Genomic DNA, 20,885 nt, shown 5'->3' on the forward strand with positions numbered 1-20,885 from the left:
CTTGCTTCCAGCTCTTTGGGAAGCTAAGAAACAACTCGCTCTGCACAGTGCTCTTACAGCCTACCGGGAACATGTCTTCCAAAGGCCTGAGAAACGCATTTTCTTTGCAGGCCTTATCTCGCTGAGGTAGAACTGCTGCTATGCCGTGTCCTACATCGGCCTAGAGTTGCAAGGCTCAAAGTCCTGCCCTGACTCCTCAAGGGCAGTCAGGCCCCACAGCGTGGGGCTTCCACCTCTTTGGGCAGCTAAGAAACAACTTGCTCTGCACTGGTGTTTTACAGCCTACAGGGAACGAGTCTTACAAAGGCCTGTGAAACGCAGTTTCTTCCCAGGCCTGATCTGGCTTAAGTAGAACTTCTGCTCTGCCGGGTCCTACATGGCGCTAGAGCTGCAAGGCACAAAGTCCTGCCTTGATTCCACAAGGGTAGACAAGTCCCTCAAGTCCAGCATCCAGCTCTTTCAGCAGCTAAGAGACAACTCGCTCTGCATAGGGCTCTTACAGCCTACCGGGAACATGTCTTAAAACGGACAGTGAAACGCAGTTTCTTCCCAGCCCTGATCTGGCTGAAGTAGAACTTCTGCTCTGGGTGTGCCACATGGCCCTAGAGCTGAAATGTACAACGTGCAGGCTTGTTTCCAAAGGGCGAGTTGGGCCCCAAAGCATCTTGCTTCCAGCTCTTTGGGAAGCTAAGAAACAATTCGCTCTGCATAGTGCTCTTACAGCCTACCGGGAACATCTCTTCCAAAGGCCTGTTAAACGCAGTTTCTTTGCAGGCCTGATCTGGCTGAAGTAGAACTTCTGCTCTGGGTGTGTCACATGGCCCTAGAGCTGAAAGGCACAACGTGCAGGCTTCTTTCCAAAGGGCGAGTTGGGACCCAAAGCATCTTGCTTCCAGCTCTTTGGGAAGCTGAGAAACAATTCGCTCTGCCCAGTGCTCTTATAGCCTACAGGGAACATCTCTTCCAATGCCTGTGAAACGCAATTTCTTTGCAGGCCTGATCTGGCTGAAGTAGAACTTCTGCTCTGCCGGGTCCTACATGGCGCTAGAGCTGCAAGGCACAAAGTCCTGCCTTGATTCCACAAGGGTAGACAAGTCCCTCAAGTAAAGCATCCAGCTCTTTCGGCAGCTAAGAAACAACTCGCTCTGCATAGGGCTCTTACAGCCTACCGGGAACATGTCTTAAAACGGACTGTGAAACGCAGTTTCTTCCCAGCCCTGATCTGGCTGAAGTAGAACTTCTGCTCTGGGTGTGTCACATGGCCCTAGAGCTGAAAGGCACAACGTGCAGGCTTCTTTCCAAAGGGCGAGTTGGGACCCAAAGCATCTTGATTCCAGCTCTTTGGGAAGCTGAGAAACAATTCGCTCTGCCCAGTGCTCTTACAGCCTACAGGGAACATCTCTTACAAAGGCCTGTGAAACGCAGTTTCTTTGCAGGCCTGATCTGGCTGAAGTAGAACTTCTGCTCTGGGTGTGCAACATTGCCCTAGAGCTGAAAAGCACAAGGTGCAGGCTTCTTTCCAAAGGGCGAGTTGGGCCCCAGAGCATCTTGCTTCCAGCTCTTTGGGAAGCGAAGAAACAACTCACTCTGCACAGTGCTCTTACAGCCTACCGGTAACATCTCTTACAAAGGCCTGTGAAACGCAGTTTCTTTGCAGGCCTAAACTGGCTGAAGTAGAACTTCTGCTCTGCCGTGTGCAACATGGCCCTAGAGATGCAAGGCACAAAGTCCTGCCTTGTTTCCCCAAGGGGAGACTAGTACCTCAGCGTCCAGCTTCCAGCTCTTGGAGCAGCTAAGAAACAGCTTGCTGTGCACAGGGCTCTTCCAGCCTACCTGGACCATGTCTTACAAAGGCCTGTGAAACGCAGTTTCTTTGCAGGCCTGATGTGGCTGAAGTAGAACTTCTGCTCTGGGTGTGCCACATTGCCCTAGAGCTGAAAGGCACAACGTTTAGGCTTCTTTCCAAAGGGCGAGTTGGGCCCCAGAGCATCTTGCTTCCAGCTCTTTGGGAAGCGAAGAAACAACTCGCTCTGCACAGTGCTCTTACAGCCTACCGGGAACATCACTTACAAAGGCCTGTGAAACGCAGTTTGTTTGCAGGCCTGATCTGGCTTAAGTAGAACTTCTGCTCTGGGTGTGCTACATTGCCCTGGAACTGAAAGGCACAACCCGCAGTCTTCTTTCCAAAGGGCGAGTTGGGCCCCAAAGCATCTTGCTTCCAGCTCTTTGGGAAGATAAGAAACAACTCGCTCTGCACAGTGCTCTTACAGCCTACCGGGAACATGTCTTCCAAAGGCCTGAGAAATACAGTTTCCTTGCAGGCCTTATCTCGCTGAGGTAGAACTGCTGCTATGCCGTGTCCTACATCGGCCTAGAGTTGCAAGGCTCAAAGCCATGCCTTGACTCCTCAAGGGCAGACAGGCCCCACAGCGTGGGGCTTCCACCTCTCTGGGCAGCTAAGAAACAACTTGCTCTGCACTGGTGTTTTACAGCCTACAGGGAACGAGTCTTACAAAGGCCTGTGAAACGCAGTTTCTTCCCAGCCCTGATCTGGCTTAAGTAGAACTTCTGCTCTGCTGTGTCCTACATGGCGCTAGAGCTGCAAGGCACAAAGTCCTGCCTTGATTCCACAAGGGTAGACAAGTCCCTCAAGTCCAGCATCTAGCTCTTTCGGCAGCTAAGAAACAACTCGCTCTGCATAGGGCTCTTACAGCCTAACGGGAACATGTCTTAGAACGGACTGTGAAACGCAGTTTCTTCCCAGCCCTGATCTGGCTGAAGTAGAACTTCTGCTCTGGGTGTGCCACATGGCCCTAGAGCTGAAATGTACAACGTGCAGGCTTGTTTCCAAAGGGCGAGTTGGGCCCCAAAGCATCTTGCTTCCAGCTCTTTGGGAAGCTAAGAAACAATTCGCTCTGCATAGTGCTCTTACAGCCTACCGGGAACATCTCTTCCAAAGGCCTGTTAAACGCAGTTTCTTTGCAGGCCTGATCTGGCTGAAGTAGAACTTCTGCTCTGGGTGTGTCACATGGCCCTAGAGCTGAAAGGCACAACGTGCAGGCTTCTTTCCAAAGGGCGAGTTGGGACCCAAAGCATCTTGATTCCAGCTCTTTGGGAAGCTGAGAAACAATTCGCTCTGCCCAGTGCTCTTACAGACAGCAGGGAACATCTCTTACAAAGGCCTGTGAAACGCAATTTCTTTGCAGGCCTGATCTGGCTGAAGTAGAACTTCTGCTCTGCCGGGTCCTACATGGCGCTAGAGCTGCAAGGCACAAAGTCCTGCCTTGATTCCACAAGGGTAGACAAGTCCCTCAAGTCCAGCATCCAGCTCTTTCGGCTGCTAAGAAACAACTCGCTCTGCATAGGGCTCTTACAGCCTAGCGGGAACATGTCTTAAAACGGACTGTGAAACGCAGTTCCTTCCCAGCCCTGATCTGGCTGAAGTAGAACTTCTGCTCTGCCGTGTGCAACATGGCCCTAGAGATGCAAGGCACAAAGTCCTGCCTTGTTTCCCCAAGGGGAGACTAGCACCTCAGCGTCCAGCTTCCAGCTCTTGGAGCAGCTAAGAAACAGCTTGCTGTGCACAGGGCTCTTCCAGCCTACCTAGAACATGTCTTACAAAGGCCTGTGAAACGCAGTTTCTTTGCAGGCCTGATGTGGCTGAAGTAGAACTTCTGCTCTGGGTGTGCCACATTGCCCTAGAGCTGAGAGGCACAACGTGCTGGCTTCTTTCCAAAGGGCGTGTTGGGCCCCAGAGCATGTTGCTTCCAGCTCTTTGGGAAGCGAAGAAACAACTCGCTCTGCACAGTGCTCTTACAGCCTACAGGGAACATCTCTTCCAAAGGCCTGTGAAAGGCAGTTTCTTTGCAGGCCTGATCTGGCTGAAGTAGAACTTCTGCTCTGGGTGTGCTACATTGGCCTAGAGCTGAAAGGCACAACGTGCACTCTCCTTTCCACAAAGCGAGTTGGGCCCCAGAGCATCTTGCTTCCAGCTCTTTGGGAAGCGAAGAAACAACTCGCTCTGCACAGTGCTCTTACAGCCTACCGGTAACATCTCTTACAAAGGCCTGTGAAACGCAGTTTCTTTGCAGGCCTAATCTGGCTGAAGTAGAACTTCTGCTCTGGGTGTGCCACCTGGCCCTAGAGCTGAAATGTACAACGTGCAGGCTTGTTTCCAAAGGGCGAGTTGGGCCCCAAAGCATCTTGCTTCCAGCTCGTTGGGAAGCTAAGAAACAACTCGCTCTGCACAGTGCTCTTACAGCCTCCCGGGAACATGTCTTACAAAGGCCTGTGAAAGGCAGTTTCTTTGCAGGCCTGATCTGGCTGAAGTAGAACTTCTGCTCTGGGTGTGTCACATGGCCCTAGAGCTGAAAGGCACAACGTGCAAGCTTCTTTCCAAAGGGCGAGTTGGGCCCCAGAGCCTCTTGCTTCCAGCTCTTTGGGAAGTGAAGAAACAACTCGCTCTGCACAGTGCTCTTACAGCCTACCGGGATCATCTCTTACAAAGGCCTGTGAAAGGCAGTTTCTTTGCAGGCCTGACCTGGCTGAAGTAGAACTTCTGCTCTGCTGGGTCCTACATGGCGCTAGAGCTGCAAGGCACAAAGTCCTGCCTTGATTCCACAAGGGTAGACAAGTCCCTCAAGTCCAGCATCCAGCTCTTTCGGCTGCTAAGAAACAAGTCGCTCTGCATAGGGCTCTTACAGCTACCGGAACATGTCTTAAAACGGACTGTGAAACGCAGTTCCTTCCCAGCCCTGATCTGGCTGAAGTAGAACTTCTGCTCTGCCGTGTGCAACCTGGCCCTAGAGATGCAAGGCACAAAGTCCTGCCTTGTTTCCCCAAGGGGAGACTAGCACCTCAGCGTCCAGCTTCCAGCTCTTGGAGCAGCTAAGAAACAGCTTGCTGTGCACAGGGCTCTTCCAGCCTACCTAGAACATGTCTTACAAAGGCCTGTGAAACGCAGTTTCTTTGCAGGCCTGATGTGGCTGAAGTAGAACTTCTGCTCTGGGTGTGCCACATGGCCCTAGAGCTGAGAGGCACAACGTGCTGGCTTCTTTCCAAAGGGCGTGTTGGGCCCCAGAGCATGTTGCTTCCAGCTCTTTGGGAAGCGAAGAAACAACTCGCTCTGCACAGTGCTCTTACAGCCTACAGGGAACATCTCTTCCAAAGGCCTGTGAAAGGCAGTTTCTTTGCAGGCCTGATCTGGCTGAAGTAGAACTTCTGCTCTGGGTGTGCTACATTGCCCTGGAGCTGAAAGGCACAACCCGCAGTCTCCTTTCCTAAAAGCGAGTTGGGCCCCAAAGAATCTTGCTTCCAGCTCTTTGGGAAGCTAAGAAACAACTCGCTCTGCACAGTGCTCTTACAGCCTACCGGGAACATGTCTTACAAAGGCCTGTGAAACGCAGTTTTTTTGCAGGCCTGATCTGGCTGAAGTAGAACTTCTGCTCTGGGTGTGCTAAATTGCCCTGGAGCTGAGAGGCACAACCCCCAGTCTTCTTTCCAAAGGGCGAGTTGGGCCCCAAAGCATCTTGCTTCCAGCTCTTTGGGAAGCTAAGAAACAACTCGCTCTGCAGACCTCTCTTACAGCCAACCGGGAACATCTCTTGCAAAGGCCTGAGAAATACAGTTTCCTTGCAGGCCTTATCTCGCTGAGGTAGAACTGCTGCTATGCCGTGTCCTTCATCGGCCTAGAGTTGCAAGGCTCAAAGTCCTGCCTTGACTCCTCAAGGGCAGACAGGCCCCACAGCGTGGGGCTTCCACCTCTTTGGGCAGCTAAGAAACAACTTGCTCTGCACTGGTGTTTTACAGCCTACAGGGAACGAGTCTTACAAAGGCCTGTGAAACGCAGTTTCTTCCCAGCCCTGATCTGGCTGAAGTAGAACTTCTGCTCTGCCGGGTCCTACATGGTGCTAGAGCTGCAAGGCACAAAGTCCGGCCTTGTTTCCACAAGGGTAGACAAGTCCCTCAGGTCCAGCTTCCAGCTCTTTCGGCAGCTAAGAAACAACTGGCTCAGCACAGTGCTCTTACAGCCTACCGGGAACATCTCTTCCAAAGGCCTGTTAAACGCAGTTTCTTCCCAGCCCTGATCTGGCTGAAGTAGAACTTCTGCTCTGGGTGTGTCACATGGCCCTAGAGCTGAAAGGCACAACGTGCAGGCTTGTTTCCAAAGGGCGAGTTGGGCCCCAAAGCATCTTGCTTCCAGCTCTTTGGGAAGCTAAGAAACAACTCGCTCTGCACAGTGCACTTACAGCCTACCGGGAACATCTCTTACAAAGGCCTGTGAAACGCAGTTTGTTTGCAGGCCTGATCTGGCTGAAGTAGAACTTCTGCTCTGGGTGTGCTAAATTGCCCTGGAGCTGAGAGGCACAACCCGCAGTCTTCTTTCCAAAGGGCGAGTTGGGCCCCAAAGCATCTTGCTTCCAGCTCTTTGGGAAGCTAAGAAACTACTCGCTCTGCAGACCTCTCTTACAGCCAACCGGGAACATCTCTTGCAAAGGCCTGAGAAATACAGTTTCCTTGCAGGCCTTATCTCGCTGAGGTAGAACTGCTGCTATGCCGTGTCCTACATCGGCCTAGAGTTGCAAGGCTCAAAGTCCTGCCCTGACTCCTCAAGGGCAGACAGGCCCCACAGCGTGGGGCTTCCACCTCTTTGGGCAGCTAAGAAACAACTTGCTCTGCACTGGTGTTTTACAGCCTACAGGGAACGAGTCTTACAAAGGCCTGTGAAACGCAGTTTCTTCCCAGGCCTGATCTGGCTTAAGTAGAACTTCTGCTCTGCCGGGTCCTACATGTCGCTAGAGCTGCAAGGCACAAAGTCCTGCCTTGATTCCACAAGGGTAGACAAGTCCCTCAAGTCCAGCATCCAGCTCTTTCAGCAGCTAAGAGACAACTCGCTCTGCATACGGCTCTTACAGCCTACCGGGAACATGTCTTAAAACGGACTGTGAAACGCAGTTTCTTCCCAGCCCTGATCTGGCTGAAGTAGAACTTCTGCTCTGGGTGTGTCACATGGCCCTAGAGCTGAAAGGCACAACGTGCAAGCTTCTTTCCAAAGGGCGTGTTGGGCCCCAGAGCATGTTGCTTCCAGCTCTTTGGGAAGCGAAGAAACAACTCGCTCTGCACAGTGCTCTTACAGCCTACAGGGAACATCTCTTCCAAAGGCCTGTTAAACGCAGTTTCTTCCCAGCCCTGATCTGGCTGAAGTAGAACTTCTGCTCTGGGTGTGTCACATGGCCCTAGAGCTGAAAGGCACAACGTGCAAGCTTCTTTCCAAAGGGCGTGTTGGGCCCCAGAGCATGTTGCTTCCAGCTCTTTGGGAAGCGAAGAAACAACTCGCTCTGCACAGTGCTCTTACAGCCTACAGGGAACATCTCTTCCAAAGGCCTGTTAAACGCAGTTTCTTTGCAGGCCTGATCTGGCTGAAGTAGAACTTCTGCTCTGGGTGTGCTACATTGCCCTGGAGCTGAAAGGCACAACCCGCAGTCTCCTTTCCAAAAAGCGAGTTGGGCCCCAAAGAATCTTGCTTCCAGCTCTTTGGGAAGCTAAGAAACAACTCGCTCTGCATAGTGCTCTTACAGCCTACTGGGAACATGTCTTCCAAAGGCCTGTGAAACGCAGTTTCTTTGCAGGCCTGATGTGGCTGAAGTAGAACTTCTGCTCTGGGCGTGCCACATTGCCCTAGAGCTGAAAGGCACAACGTGCAGGCTTCTTTCCAAAGGGCGAGTTGGGCCCCAGAGCATCTTGCTTCCAGCTCTTTGGGAAGCGAAGAAACAACTCGCTCTGCACAGTGCTCTTACAGCCTACCGGGAACATCTCTTACAAAGGCCTGTGAAACGCAGTTTGTTTGCAGGCCTGATCTGGCTTAAGTAGAACTTCTGCTCTGCCGGGTCCTACATGGCGCTAGAGCTGCAAGGCACAAAGTCCTGCCTTGATTCCACAAGGGTAGACAAGTCCCTCAAGTCCAGCATCCAGCTCTTTCGGCAGCTAAGAAACAACTCGCTCTGCATAGGGCTCTTACAGCCTACCGGGAACATGTCTTAAAACGGACTGTGAAACGCAGTTTCTTCCCAGCCCTGATCTGGCTGAAGTAGAACTTCTGCTCTGCCGTGTGCAACATGGCCCTAGAGATGCAAGGCACCAAGTCCTGCCTTGTTTCCCCAAGGGGAGACTAGTACCTCAGCGTCCAGCTTCCAGCTCTTGGAGCAGGTAAGAAACAACTCGCTCTGCACAGTGCACTTACAGCCTACCTGGAACATGTCTTACAAAGGCCTGTGAAACGCAGTTTCTTTGCAGGCCCGATCTGGCTGAAGTAGAACTTCTGCTCTGGGTGTGCCACATTGCCCTAGAGCTGAAAGGCACAACGTGCAGGCTTCTTTCCAAAGGGCGTGTTGGGCCCCAGAGCATCTTGCTTCCAGCTCTTTGGGAAGCGAAGAAACAACTTGCTCTGCACAGTGCTCTTACAGCCTCCCGGGAACATGTCTTACAAAGGCCTGTGAAAGGCAGTTTCTTGGCAGGCCTGATCTGGCTGAAGTAGAACTTCTGCTCTGGGTGTGCTAAATTGCCCTGGAGCTGAGAGGCACAACCCCCAGTCTTCTTTCCAAAGGGCGAGTTGGGCCCCAAAGCATCTTGCTTCCAGCTCTTTGGGAAGCTAAGAAACAACTCGCTCTGCAGACCTCTCTTACAGCCAACTGGGAACATCTCTTGCAAAGGCCTGAGAAATACAGTTTCCTTGCAGGCCTTATCTCGCTGAGGTAGAACTGCTGCTATGCCGTGTCCTTCATCGGCCTAGAGTTGCAAGGCTCAAAGTCCTGCCTTGACTCCTCAAGGGCAGACAGGCCCCACAGCGTGGGGCTTCCACCTCTTTGGGCAGCTAAGAAACAACTTGCTCTGCACTGGTGTTTTACAGCCTACAGGGAACGAGTCTTACAAAGGCCTGTGAAACGCAGTTTCTTCCCAGCCCTGATCTGGCTGAAGTAGAACTTCTGCTCTGCCGGGTCCTACATGGCGCTAGAGCTGCAAGGCACAAAGTCCGGCCTTGTTTCCACAAGGGTAGACAAGTCCCTCAGGTCCAGCTTCCAGCTCTTTCGGCAGCTAAGAAACAACTGGCTCAGCACAGTGCTCTTACAGCCTACCGGGAACATCTCTTCCAAAGGCCTGTTAAACGCAGTTTCTTCCCAGCCCTGATCTGGCTGAAGTAGAACTTCTGCTCTGGGTGTGTCACATGGCCCTAGAGCTGAAAGGCACAACGTGCAGGCTTCTTTCCAAAGGGCGAGTTGGGACCCAAAGCATCTTGATTCCAGCTCTTTGGGAAGCTGAGAAACAATTCGCTCTGCCCAGTGCTCTTACAGCCTACAGGGAACATCTCTTACAAAGGCCTGTGAAACGCAGTTTCTTTGCAGGCCTGATCTGGCTGAAGTAGAACTTCTGCTCTGGGTGTGCCACATTGCCCTAGAGCTGAAAGGCACAACGTGCAGGCTTCTTTCCAAAGGGCGAGTTGGGCCCCAGAGCATCTTGCTTCCAGCTCTTTGGGAAGCGAAGAAACAACTCGCTCTGCACAGTGCTCTTACAGCCTACCGGTAACATCTCTTACAAAGGCCTGTGAAACGCAGTTTCTTTGCAGGCCAAATCTGGCTGAAGTAGAACTTCTGCTCTGGGTGTGCCACCTGGCACTAGAGCTGAAAGGTACAAGGTGCAGGCTTGTTTCCAAAGGGCGAGTTGGGCCCCAAAGCATCTTGCTTCCAGCTCTTTGGGAAGCTAAGAAACAACTCGCTCTACACAGTGCTCTTACAGCCTACCGGGAACATCTCTTACAAAGGCCTGTGAAACGCAGTTTGTTTGCAGGCCAGATCTGGCTGAAGTAGAACTTCTGCTCTGGGTGTGCTAAATTGCCCTGGAGCTGAGAGGCACAACACGCAGTCTTCTTTCCAAAGGGCGAGTTGGGCCCCAAAGCATCTTGCTTCCAGCTCTTTGGGAAGCTAAGAAACAACTCGCTCTGCACAGTGCTCTTACAGCCTACCGGGAACATGTCTTCCAAAGGCCTGAGAAACGCATTTTCTTTGCAGGCCTTATCTCGCTGAGGTAGAACTGCTGCTATGCCGTGTCCTACATCGGCCTAGAGTTTCAAGGCTCAAAGTCCTGCCCTGACTCCTCAAGGGCAGACAGGCCCCACAGCGTGGGGCTTCCACCTCTTTGGGCAGCTAAGAAACAACTTGCTCTGCACTGGTGTTTTACAGCCTACAGGGAACGAGTCTTACAAAGGCCTGTGAAACGCAGTTTCTTCCCAGGCCTGATCTGGCTTAAGTAGAACTTCTGCTCTGCCGGGTCCTACATGGCGCTAGAGCTGCAAGGCACAAAGTCCTGCCTTGATTCCACAAGGGTAGACAAGTCCCTCAAGTCCAGCATCCAGCTCTTTCAGCAGCTAAGAGACAACTCGCTCTGCATAGGGCTCTTACAGCCTACCGGGAACATGTCTTAAAACGGAGAGTGAAACGCAGTTTCTTCCCAGCCCTGATCTGGCTGAAGTAGAACTTCTGCTCTGGGTGTGCCACATGGCCCTAGAGCTGAAATGTACAACGTGCAGGCTTGTTTCCAAAGGGCGAGTTGGGCCCCAAAGCATCTTGCTTCCAGCTCTTTGGGAAGCTAAGAAACAATTCGCTCTGCATAGTGCTCTTACAGCCTACCGGGAACATCTCTTCCAAAGGCCTGTTAAACGCAGTTTCTTTGCAGGCCTGATCTGGCTGAAGTAGAACTTCTGCTCTGGGTGTGTCACATGGCCCTAGAGCTGAAAGGCACAACGTGCAGGCTTCTTTCCAAAGGGCGAGTTGGGACCCAAAGCATCTTGCTTCCAGCTCTTTGGGAAGCTGAGAAACAATTCGCTCTGCCCAGTGCTCTTATAGCCTACAGGGAACATCTCTTCCAATGCCTGTGAAACGCAATTTCTTTGCAGGCCTGATCTGGCTGAAGTAGAACTTCTGCTCTGCCGGGTCCTACATGGCGCTAGAGCTGCAAGGCACAAAGTCCTGCCTTGATTCCACAAGGGTAGACAAGTCCCTCAAGTAAAACATCCAGCTCTTTCGGCAGCTAAGAAACAACTCGCTCTGCATAGGGCTCTTACAGCCTACCGGGAACATGTCTTAAAACGGACTGTGAAACGCAGTTTCTTCCCAGCCCTGATCTGGCTGAAGTAGAACTTCTGCTCTGCCGTGTGCAACATGGCCCTAGAGATGCAAGGCACCAAGTCCTGCCTTGTTTCCCCAAGGGGAGACTAGTACCTCAGCGTCCAGCTTCCAGCTCTTCGAGCAGGTAAGAAACAGCTTGCTGTGCACAGGGCTCTTCCAGCCTACCTAGAACATGTCTTACAAAGGCCTGTGAAACGCAGTTTCTTTGCAGGCCTGATGTGGCTGAAGTAGAACTTCTGCTCTGGGTGTGCCACATTGCCCTAGAGCTGAAAGGCACAACGTGCAGGCTTCTTTCCAAAGGGCATGTTGGGCCCCAGAGCATCTTGCTTCCAGCTCTTTGGGAAGCGAAGAAACAACTCGCTCTGCACAGTGCTCTTACAGCCTCCCGGGAACATGTCTTACAAAGGCCTGTGAAAGGCAGTTTCTTTGCAGGCCTGATCTGGCTGAAGTAGAACTTCTGCTCTGGGTGTGCCACATTGCCCTAGAGCTGAAAGGTACAAGGTGCAGGCTTGTTTCCAAAGGGCGAGTTGGGCCCCAAAGCATCTTGCTTCCAGCTCTTTGGGAAGCTAAGAAACAACTCGCTCTACACAGTGCTCTTACAGCCTACCGGGAACATCTCTTACAAAGGCCTGTGAAACGCAGTTTGTTTGCAGGCCAGATCTGGCTGAAGTAGAACTTCTGCTCTGGGTGTGCTAAATTGCCCTGGAGCTGAGAGGCACAACACGCAGTCTTCTTTCCAAAGGGCGAGTTGGGCCCCAAAGCATCTTGCTTCCAGCTCTTTGGGAAGCTAAGAAACAACTCGCTCTGCAGACCTCTCTTACAGCCAACCGGGAACATCTCTTGCAAAGGCCTGAGAAATACAGTTTCCTTGCAGGCCTTATCTCGCTGAGGTAGAACTGCTGCTATGCCGTGTCCTTCATCGGCCTAGAGTTGCAAGGCTCAAAGTCCTGCCTTGACTCCTCAAGGGCAGACAGGCCCCACAGCGTGGGGCTTCCACCTCTTTGGGCAGCTAAGAAACAACTTGCTCTGCACTGGTGTTTTACAGCCTACAGGGAACGAGTCTTACAAAGGCCTGTGAAACGCAGTTTCTTCCCAGGCCTTATCTGGCTGAAGTAGAACTTCTGCTCTGCCGGGTCCTACATGGCGCTAGAGCTGCAAGGCACAAAGTCCGGCCTTGTTTCCACAAGGGTAGACAAGTCCCTCAGGTCCAGCTTCCAGCTCTTTCGGCAGCTAAGAAACAACTTGCTCAGCACAGTGCTCTTACAGCCTACCGGGAACATCTCTTCCAAAGGCCTGTTAAACGCAGTTTCATCCCAGCCCTGATCTGGCTGAAGTAGAACTTCTGCTCTGGGTGTGTCACATGGCCCTAGAGCTGAAAGGCACAACGTGCAGGCTTGTTTCCAAAGGGCGAGTTGGGCCCCAAAGCATCTTGCTTCCAGCTCTTTGGGAAGCTAAGAAACAACTCGCTCTACACAGTGCTCTTACAGCCTACCGGGAACATCTCTTACAAAGGCCTGTGAAACGCAGTTTGTTTGCAGGCCAGATCTGGCTGAAGTAGAACTTCTGCTCTGGGTGTGCTAAATTGCCCTGGAGCTGAGAGTCACAACACGCAGTCTTCTTTCCAAAGGGCGAGTTGGGCCCCAAAGCATCTTGCTTCCAGCTCTTTGGGAAGCTAAGAAACAACTCGCTCTGCACAGTGCACTTACAGCCTACCGGGAACATCTCTTACAAAGGCCTGTGAAACGCAGTTTGTTTGCAGGCCTGATCTGGCTGAAGTAGAACTTCTGCTCTGGGTGTGCCACATTGCCCTAGAGCTGAAAGGCACAACGTGCAGGCTTCTTTCCAAAGGGCGAGTTGGGCCCCAAAGCATCTTGCTTCCAGCTCTTTGGGAAGCGAAGAAACAACTCGCTCTGCACAGTGCTCTTACAGCCTACCGGTAACATCTCTTACAAAGGCCTGTGAAACGCAGTTTCTTTGCAGGCCAAATCTGGCTGAAGTAGAACTTCTGCTCTGGGTGTGCCACCTGGCACTAGAGCTGAAAGGTACAAGGTGCAGGCTTGTTTCCAAAGGGCGAGTTGGGCCCCAAAGCATCTTGCTTCCAGCTCTTTGGGAAGCTAAGAAACAACTCGCTCTACACAGTGCTCTTACAGCCTACCGGGAACATCTCTTACAAAGGCCTGTGAAACGCAGTTTGTTTGCAGGCCAGATCTGGCTGAAGTAGAACTTCTGCTCTGGGTGTGCTAAATTGCCCTGGAGCTGAGAGGCACAACACGCAGTCTTCTTTCCAAAGGGCGAGTTGGGCCCCAAAGCATCTTGCTTCCAGCTCTTTGGGAAGCTAAGAAACTACTCGCTCTGCAGACCTCTCTTACAGCCAACCGGGAACATCTCTTGCAAAGGCCTGAGAAATACAGTTTCCTTGCAGGCCTTATCTCGCTGAGGTAGAACTGCTGCTATGCCGTGTCCTACATCGGCCTAGAGTTGCAAGGCTCAAAGTCCTGCCCTGACTCCTCAAGGGCAGACAGGCCCCACAGCGTGGGGCTTCCACCTCTTTGGGCAGCTAAGAAACAACTTGCTCTGCACTGGTGTTTTACAGCCTACAGGGAACGAGTCTTACAAAGGCCTGTGAAACGCAGTTTCTTCCCAGGCCTGATCTGGCTTAAGTAGAACTTCTGCTCTGCCGGGTCCTACATGGCGCTAGAGCTGCAAGGCACAAAGTCCTGCCTTGATTCCACAAGGGTAGACAAGTCCCTCAAGTCCAGCATCCAGCTCTTTCAGCAGCTAAGAGACAACTCGCTCTGCATAGGGCTCTTACAGCCTACCGGGAACATGTCTTAAAACGGACTGTGAAACGCAGTTTCTTCCCAGCCCTGATCTGGCTGAAGTAGAACTTCTGCTCTGGGTGTGCCACATGGCCCTAGAGCTGAAATGTACAACGTGCAGGCTTGTTTCCAAAGGGCGTGTTGGGCCCCAGAGCATGTTGCTTCCAGCTCTTTGGGAAGCGAAGAAACAACTCGCTCTGCACAGTGCTCTTACAGCCTACAGGGAACATCTCTTCCAAAGGCCTGTTAAACGCTGTTTCTTTGCAGGCCTGATCTGGCTGAAGTAGAACTTCTGCTCTGGGTGTGCTACATTGCCCTGGAGCTGAAAGGCACAACCCGCAGTCTCCTTTCCAAAAAGCGAGTTGGGCCCCAAAGAATCTTGCTTCCAGCTCTTTGGGAAGCTAAGAAACAACTCGCTCTGCATAGTGCTCTTACAGCCTACTGGGAACATGTCTTCCAAAGGCCTGTGAAACGCAGTTTCTTTGCAGGCCTGATGTGGCTGAAGTAGAACTTCTGCTCTGGGCGTGCCACATTGCCCTAGAGCTGAAAGGCACAACGTGCAGGCTTCTTTCCAAAGGGCGAGTTGTGCCCCAGAGCATCTTGCTTCCAGCTCTTTGGGAAGCGAAGAAACAACTCGCTCTGCACAGTGCTCTTACAGCCTACCGGGAACATCTCTTACAAAGGCCTGTGAAACGCAGTTTGTTTGCAGGCCTGATCTGGCTTAAGTAGAACTTCTCCTCTGGGTGTGCTACATTGCCCTGGAGCTGAAAGGCACAACCCGCAGTCTTCTTTCCAAAGGGCGAGTTGGGCCCCAAAGCATCTTGCTTCCAGCTCTTTGGGAAGCTAAGAAACAACTCGCTCTGCACAGTGCTCTTACAGCCTACCGGGAACATCTCTTACAAAGGCCTGTGAAACGCAGTTTGTTTGCAGGCCTGATCTGGCTGAAGTAGAACTTCTGCTCTGGGTGTGCTACATTGCCCTGGAGCTGAAAGGCACAACCCGCAGTCTTCTTTCCAAAGGGCGAGTTGGGCCCCAAAGCATCTTGCTTCCAGCTCTTTGGGAAGCTAAGAAACAACTCGCTCTGCACAGTGCTCTTACAGCCTACCGGGAACATGTCTTCCAAAGGCCTGAGAAACGCATTTTCTTTGCAGGCCTTATCTCGCTGAGGTAGAACTGCTGCTATGCCGTGTCCTACATCGGCCTAGAGTTGCAAGGCTCAAAGTCCTGCCCTGACTCCTCAAGGGCAGACAGGCCCCACAGCGTGGGGCTTCCACCTCTTTGGGCAGCTAAGAAACAACTTGCTCTGCACTGGTGTTTTACAGCCTACAGGGAACGAGTCTTACAAAGGCCTGTGAAACGCAGTTTCTTCCCAGGCCTGATCTGGCTTAAGTAGAACTTCTGCTCTGCCGGGTCCTACATGGCGCTAGAGCTGCAAGGCACAAAGTCCTGCCTTGATTCCACAAGGGTAGACAAGTCCCTCAAGTCCAGCATCCAGCTCTTTCAGCAGCTAAGAGACAACTCGCTCTGCATAGGGCTCTTACAGCCTACCGGGAACATGTCTTAAAACGGACAGTGAAACGCAGTTTCTTCCCAGCCCTGATCTGGCTGAAGTAGAACTTCTGCTCTGGGTGTGCCACATGGCCCTAGAGCTGAAATGTACAACGTGCAGGCTTGTTTCCAAAGGGCGAGTTGGGCCCCAAAGCATCTTGCTTCCAGCTCTTTGGGAAGCTAAGAAACAATTCGCTCTGCATAGTGCTCTTACAGCCTACCGGGAACATCTCTTCCAAAGGCCTGTTAAACGCAGTTTCTTTGCAGGCCTGATCTGGCTGAAGTAGAACTTCTGCTCTGGGTGTGTCACATGGCCCTAGAGCTGAAAGGCACAACGTGCAGGCTTCTTTCCAAAGGGCGAGTTGGGACCCAAAGCATCTTGATTCCAGCTCTTTGGGAAGCTGAGAAACAATTCGCTCTGCCCAGTGCTCTTACAGACAGCAGGGAACATCTCTTACAAAGGCCTGTGAAACGCAATTTCTTTGCAGGCCTGATCTGGCTGAAGTAGAACTTCTGCTCTGCCGGGTCCTACATGGCGCTAGAGCTGCAAGGCACAAAGTCCTGCCTTGATTCCACAAGGGTAGACAAGTCCCTCAAGTCCAGCATCCAGCTCTTTCGGCAGCTAAGAAACAACTCGCTCTGCATAGGGCTCTTACAGCCTACCGGGAACATGTCTTAAAACGGACTGTGAAACGCAGTTTCTTCCCAGCCCTGATCTGGCTGAAGTAGAACTTCTGCTCTGCCGTGTGCAACATGGCCCTAGAGATGCAAGGCACCAAGTCCTGCCTTGTTTCCCCAAGGGGAGACTAGTACCTCAGCGTCCAGCTTCCAGCTCTTGGAGCAGGTAAGAAACAACTCGCTCTGCACAGTGCACTTACAGCCTACCTGGAACATGTCTTACAAAGGCCTGTGAAACGCAGTTTCTTTGCAGGCCCGATCTGGCTGAAGTAGAACTTCTGCTCTGGGTGTGCCACATTGCCCTAGAGCTGAAAGGCACAACGTGCAGGCTTCTTTCCAAAGGGCGTGTTGGGCCCCAGAGCATCTTGCTTCCAGCTCTTTGGGAAGCGAAGAAACAACTTGCTCTGCACAGTGCTCTTACAGCCTCCCGGGAACATGTCTTACAAAGGCCTGTGAAAGGCAGTTTCTTGGCAGGCCTGATCTGGCTGAAGTAGAACTTCTGCTCTGGGTGTGCTAAATTGCCCTGGAGCTGAGAGGCACAACCCCCAGTCTTCTTTCCAAAGGGCGAGTTGGGCCCCAAAGCATCTTGCTTCCAGCTCTTTGGGAAGCTAAGAAACAACTCGCTCTGCAGACCTCTCTTACAGCCAACCGGGAACATCTCTTGCAAAGGCCTGAGAAATACAGTTTCCTTGCAGGCCTTATCTCGCTGAGGTAGAACTGCTGCTATGCCGTGTCCTTCATCGGCCTAGAGTTGCAAGGCTCAAAGTCCTGCCTTGACTCCTCAAGGGCAGACAGGCCCCACAGCGTGGGGCTTCCACCTCTTTGGGCAGCTAAGAAACAACTTGCTCTGCACTGGTGTTTTACAGCCTACAGGGAACGAGTCTTACAAAGGCCTGTGAAACGCAGTTTCTTCCCAGCCCTGATCTGGCTGAAGTAGAACTTCTGCTCTGCCGGGTCCTACATGGCGTTAGAGCTGCAAGGCACAAAGTCCGGCCTTGTTTCCACAAGGGTAGACAAGTCCCTCAGGTCCAGCTTCCAGCTCTTTCGGCAGCTAAGAAACAACTGGCTCAGCACAGTGCTCTTACAGCCTACCGGGAACATCTCTTACAAAGGCCTGTGAAACGCAGTTTGTTTGCAGGCCTGATCTGGCTTAAGTAGAACTTCTCCTCTGGGTGTGCTACATTGCCCTGGAGCTGAAAGGCACAACCCGCAGTCTTCTTTCCAAAGGGCGAGTTGGGCCCCAAAGCATCTTGCTTCCAGCTCTTTGGGAAGCTAAGAAACAACTCGCTCTACACAGTGCTCTTACAGCCTACCGGGAACATCTCTTACAAAGGCCTGTGAAACGCAGTTTGTTTGCAGGCCTGATCTGGCTGAAGTAGAACTTCTGCTCTGGGTGTGCTACATTGCCCTGGAGCTGAAAGGCACAACCCGCAGTCTTCTTTCCAAAGGGCGAGTTGGGCCCCAAAGCATCTTGCTTCCAGCTCTTTGGGAAGCTAAGAAACAACTCGCTCTGCACAGTGCTCTTACAGCCTACCGGGAACATGTCTTCCAAAGGCCTGAGAAACGCATTTTCTTTGCAGGCCTTATCTCGCTGAGGTAGAACTGCTGCTATGCCGTGTCCTACATCGGCCTAGAGTTGCAAGGCTCAAAGTCCTGCCCTGACTCCTCAAGGGCAGACAGGCCCCACAGCGTGGGGCTTCCACCTCTTTGGGCAGCTAAGAAACAACTTGCTCTGCACTGGTGTTTTACAGCCTACAGGGAACGAGTCTTACAAAGGCCTGTGAAACGCAGTTTCTTCCCAGGCCTGATCTGGCTTAAGTAGAACTTCTGCTCTGCCGGGTCCTACATGGCGCTAGAGCTGCAAGGCACAAAGTCCTGCCTTGATTCCACAAGGGTAGACAAGTCCCTCAAGTCCAGCATCCAGCTCTTTCAGCAGCTAAGAGACAACTCGCTCTGCATAGGGCTCTTACAGCCTACCGGGAACATGTCTTAAAACGGACAGTGAAACGCAGTTTCTTCCCAGCCCTGATCTGGCTGAAGTAGAACTTCTGCTCTGGGTGTGCCACATGGCCCTAGAGCTGAAATGTACAACGTGCAGGCTTGTTTCCAAAGGGCGAGTTGGGCCCCAAAGCATCTTGCTTCCAGCTCTTTGGGAAGCTAAGAAACAATTCGCTCTGCATAGTGCTCTTACAGCCTACCGGGAACATCTCTTCCAAAGGCCTGTTAAACGCAGTTTCTTTGCAGGCCTGATCTGGCTGAAGTAGAACTTCTGCTCTGGGTGTGTCACATGGCCCTAGAGCTGAAAGGCACAACGTGCAGGCTTCTTTCCAAAGGGCGAGTTGGGACCCAAAGCATCTTGATTCCAGCTCTTTGGGAAGCTGAGAAACAATTCGCTCTGCCCAGTGCTCTTACAGACAGCAGGGAACATCTCTTACAAAGGCCTGTGAAACGCAATTTCTTTGCAGGCCTGATCTGGCTGAAGTAGAACTTCTGCTCTGCCGGGTCCTACATGGCGCTAGAGCTGCAAGGCACAAAGTCCTGCCTTGATTCCACAAGGGTAGACAAGTCCCTCAAGTCCAGCATCCAGCTCTTTCGGCAGCTAAGAAACAACTCGCTCTGCATAGGGCTCTTACAGCCTACCGGGAACATGTCTTAAAACGGACTGTGAAACGCAGTTTCTTCCCAGCCCTGATCTGGCTGAAGTAGAACTTCTGCTCTGCCGTGTGCAACATGGCCCTAGAGATGCAAGGCACCAAGTCCTGCCTTGTTTCCCCAAGGGGAGACTAGTACCTCAGCGTCCAGCTTCCAGCTCTTGGAGCAGGTAAGAAACAACTCGCTCTGCACAGTGCACTTACAGCCTACCTGGAACATGTCTTACAAAGGCCTGTGAAACGCAGTTTCTTTGCAGGCCCGATCTGGCTGAAGTAGAACTTCTGCTCTGGGTGTGCCACATTGCCCTAGAGCTGAAAGGCACAACGTGCAGGCTTCTTTCCAAAGGGCGTGTTGGGCCCCAGAGCATCTTGCTTCCAGCTCTTTGGGAAGCGAAGAAACAACTTGCTCTGCACAGTGCTCTTACAGCCTCCCGGGAACATGTCTTACAAAGGCCTGTGAAAGGCAGTTTCTTGGCAGGCCTGATCTGGCTGAAGTAGAACTTCTGCTCTGGGTGTGCTAAATTGCCCTGGAGCTGAGAGGCACAACCCCCAGTCTTCTTTCCAAAGGGCGAGTTGGGCCCCAAAGCATCTTGCTTCCAGCTCTTTGGGAAGCTAAGAAACAACTCGCTCTGCAGACCTCTCTTACAGCCAACCGGGAACATCTCTTGCAAAGGCCTGAGAAATACAGTTTCCTTGCAGGCCTTATCTCGCTGAGGTAGAACTGCTGCTATGCCGTGTCCTTCATCGGCCTAGAGTTGCAAGGCTCAAAGTCCTGCCTTGACTCCTCAAGGGCAGACAGGCCCCACAGCGTGGGGCTTCCACCTCTTTGGGCAGCTAAGAAACAACTTGCTCTGCACTGGTGTTTTACAGCCTACAGGGAACGAGTCTTACAAAGGCCTGTGAAACGCAGTTTCTTCCCAGCCCTGATCTGGCTGAAGTAGAACTTCTGCTCTGCCGGGTCCTACATGGCGCTAGAGCTGCAAGGCACAAAGTCCGGCCTTGTTTCCACAAGGGTAGACAAGTCCCTCAGGTCCAGCTTCCAGCTCTTTCGGCAGCTAAGAAACAACTGGCTCAGCACAGTGCTCTTACAGCCTACCGGGAACATCTCTTCCAAAGGCCTGTTAAACGCAGTTTCTTCCCAGCCCTGATCTGGCTGAAGTAGAACTTCTGCTCTGGGTGTGTCACATGGCCCTAGAGCTGAAAGGCACAACGTGCAGGCTTCTTTCCAAAGGGCGAGTTGGGACCCAAAGCATCTTGATTCCAGCTCTTTGGGAAGCTGAGAAACAATTCGCTCTGCCCAGTGCTCTTACAGCCTACAGGGAACATCTCTTACAAAGGCCTGTGAAACGCAGTTTCTTTGCAGGCCTGATCTGGCTGAAGTAGAACTTCTGCTCTGGGTGTGCCACATTGCCCTAGAGCTGAAAGGCACAACGTGCAGGCTTCTTTCCAAAGGGCGAGTTGGGCCCCAGAGCATCTTGCTTCCAGCTCTTTGGGAAGCGAAGAAACAACTCGCTCTGCACAGTGCTCTTACAGCCTACCGGTAACATCTCTTACAAAGGCCTGTGAAACGCAGTTTCTTTGCAGGCCAAATCTGGCTGAAGTAGAACTTCTGCTCTGGGTGTGCCACCTGGCACTAGAGCTGAAAGGTACAAGGTGCAGGCTTGTTTCCAAAGGGCGAGTTGGGCCCCAAAGCATCTTGCTTCCAGCTCTTTGGGAAGCTAAGAAACAACTCGCTCTACACAGTGCTCTTACAGCCTACCGGGAACATCTCTTACAAAGGCCTGTGAAACGCAGTTTGTTTGCAGGCCAGATCTGGCTGAAGTAGAACTTCTGCTCTGGGTGTGCTAAATTGCCCTGGAGCTGAGAGGCACAACACGCAGTCTTCTTTCCAAAGGGCGAGTTGGGCCCCAAAGCATCTTGCTTCCAGCTCTTTGGGAAGCTAAGAAACAACTCGCTCTGCACAGTGCACTTACAGCCTACCGGGAACATCTCTTACAAAGGCCTGTGAAACG

Source organism: Equus caballus, chromosome 15 (assembly GCF_041296265.1).
Source record: "Equus caballus isolate H_3958 breed thoroughbred chromosome 15, TB-T2T, whole genome shotgun sequence".
In the NCBI taxonomy this organism is placed as follows: Eukaryota; Metazoa; Chordata; class Mammalia; order Perissodactyla; family Equidae; genus Equus; species Equus caballus.